Source organism: Odocoileus virginianus, chromosome 25 (genome assembly GCF_023699985.2).
Source record: "Odocoileus virginianus isolate 20LAN1187 ecotype Illinois chromosome 25, Ovbor_1.2, whole genome shotgun sequence".
Classification (NCBI taxonomy): domain Eukaryota; kingdom Metazoa; phylum Chordata; class Mammalia; order Artiodactyla; family Cervidae; genus Odocoileus; species Odocoileus virginianus.
Window position 1 is genome coordinate 49,958,572 of NC_069698.1, and position 3,197 is coordinate 49,961,768.

Sequence of the window (3,197 nt, forward strand, 5' to 3'; positions counted from 1 at the left end):
TGGATTAGACGTAGAGCGTGGAAGACTCCTTGATGCTTTTACTATCATGATCATGCTTTGTTCCACTCTTTTTGGCCCAGTGAATTCTTACTTATGGCAAATACCCAAACTAGTATAAAAATTGTCCCAGTGTAGTTGTTCCAAAGAGAAAAAGAACTCATTTTCGCTCCAAAGACATAGTCCTGCTGAGAGATTATTATACTATGTGAAGTAAGTCAGACAGAGAAAGACAAAGATCATATGATATCACTTATCTGTGGAATCTAAAATATGATGCAATTTTAGTATATGTGCTGCAAAAGCTAGAGCTAAAATACGATACAAATGAACTTATTTACAAAACAGAAACAGACTCACACACATAGAAAACAAACTTATGGTTACCAGGGACTTCCACGGTGGTCCAGTGGTTAAGACTCTGAGCTTCCCATACACAGGGGTGTGGGTTCAATCCCTGGTGGGGGAAGTAAGATTCCACACCCCGTGCTGCATGCCCCCTCCCCAAAATAGCATCATGCAAATTTATGGTTACTACAAGGGGAAGGGGAGGGGAAGGAATAAATTAGAAGTTTGTAATTAGCAGGTATAAACTATTGTATGTAAAACAGATGAACAACAAGGTCCTACTGTGTAACACGGAGCTGTACTCTATATCTTATAATAACCTATAATGGAAAAGAGTATGTGAAAGAATATATATATATATGTATCTGTGTATATCACTTTGCTATACACCAGAAACCAACACAACATTGTCAATCAACCATAATTCAACAACAACAACAAAAAACAAAGATATAGTCCTGCTCTCTATTCAGTTCCGTCACTCAGTCATGTTTGACTCTTTGCAACCCCATGGACTGCAGCACGCCAGCCTCCCTGTCCATCACCAATTCCTGGAGCTTACTCAAACTCATATCCATTCAGTCAGTGATGCCATCCAGCCATCTCATCCTCTGTTATCCCCTTCTCCTCCCACCTTCAATCTTTTTCAGCATCAGGGTCTTTTCCAGTCAGTTCTTCACATCAGGAGGCCAAAGTATTGGAGCTTCAGCTTCAGCATCAGTCCTTCCAAAGAATATTCAGGACTGATTTCCTTTAGGATGGACTGGTTGGATCTCCTTGCAGTCCAAGGGACTCTCAAGAGTCCAATATCACAGTTCAAAAGCATCAATTTTTCAGCGCTCAGCTTTCTTTATAGTCCAACTCTCACATCCATACATGACTACTGGAAAAACCATAGCTTTGACTAGACAGACCTTTGTTGGCAAAGTAATGTCTCTGTTTTTTAATAAGCTGTCTAAATTGGTCATAACTTTTCTTCCAAGGAGCAAGCTGTCTCTTAATTTCATTTGAAAAATGTTAAAAACAAATAAACATGCAAAATATTCTGTTACATTAACTGATGAGGGCTCATTATGGGAGAAACCAGATGGATGGTGGTGATGGAGAAAAGTTTTGCTACTTAAAAACATTAGAAGAGCAATTGAATTTATCATTCCCTGGATACAGATGAGCCAATATGCTACAGAAGAGAGCAGCTCCCTGAGGAAGTTTATTCATTTCTCCATCATCATCCAGTGAGTCCTTTCTACACCCCTGCACTGTGCCAGAAGCTTAAAAGAGCAATAGAGACGAACATCACCATTCTTGTCTTCGAAGAAGTTGCAATACGAACAGGGTGGTGATATATGTTGATTGTGGGAAATGTTTGAGGGGCGGCACAAAGAAAATATGTGGGAGAGTTGGAAAAAAATAGGACTACGTTTTGGCGGGAAGACTGGAGAAGTGTCTGTGGAGAAGTGCTTGATGTGGGACTGAAAGGGTGGCTGGATATGAGTAGAACAATGTTCTGGAAAGGACAGTGTCTCGTGGGATGACTCTTAGGATCCTGATGGATACTGTTTCCTGCTTTCTCACCTCACACGGTCCTGATTCACAAGCCACTGAGCTTCTCAGGTGGTCCACAGGATCAAGCTACTCAAGGAATTAAGAAAACCGCTGGATGCCATGACAATTCTGGGGCCAAGTATCAGAAGACCAAAAAGTGGGCTGTGGCCCAGTTCCTGGAAATCCCCGCCCCTTCTCTGAAATAGTTGGAATAATCCTTCCACTCATTAGTCAATGAAATTAACTAACCATGCCATATTTTGAGGCTACTCTCTCCTGAGATGGCCCGCACTCTGTGGCGTGTGTTTCTCTCTAAATAAATCCACTTCTCACCTGTTAAAAAAAATAACAAAACCAAGGAAGAAAATTGTTGGAGCAAGGTTTGGGGACCAGAGAGCACCTGGTCTTTATAGCTTTTTGAAAGCCAGGGATTCATAATCAGAACAAAGGAATTAAGAATAACGTTTAGTTTCAACAAAGCAAGCATGTAAATTCTACCACATGAGGATAGTGGAACGTGAACTTTAGTTCAAAAATCTGGATTCTGCTACCTTCTGGAATATTATTACTTTAAATGTTTTTATTTGTTGCAGTTTGTTGATTTGCAACATTGCATTAGTTTCAGGTGTATAACATAGTGATTCAGTTATTGTTTGCAGGTTATATTCCATTATAGGTTATGAAAGATATTGAACATTATTATTTAAACTTTTTGAGCCTCTGCTTCCTTGCCTATAAAGTGAAAGCTTGAGATAGGATTAAATGAGATGATATATGTGGCAAGGATGCCTCGAATGGAATAAGGGAAGGATCACTGCCCTATACCAGCTTTCCTAACTTTCAGAACAATTGTGGCTAATATTGGGTTGGCCAAAAGTTCATTTGAGTTTTTCTGTAACAGCTTACAATACAATGGCCTGTCACATTCAGCCTCCATTCCTACACTTTTCTCTCTTTCTTGCCTCAGCTACAGAGATTAGGAAACCAAAACACTCAACTAGCAGAGTCCTCAACTACCATAGCAGCTGGAACTCCATGCATGAATTTAGTGTTATTGATCATTTTTTCTTGATTCAGAACTGAGTCACACAGAGAGAGGACCATGAGCATCTGTTTGGGATTTGAATTCAGTGGGGAGCAAGAGAAGAGTTCTGAGCATCTCTTGCTTGGCCTGGGTCTCGGCAGAACTGGCCTAGTCTGGGAGCGAGTGCTGGGAGGGTGTTTTCTGATTGACTTGCTTCCTGGTTGTCGTGGATGCCTTGAGCTCATGACTGGCACTGGCTTCCTGTCGGAGGAGGTGGCCTCTT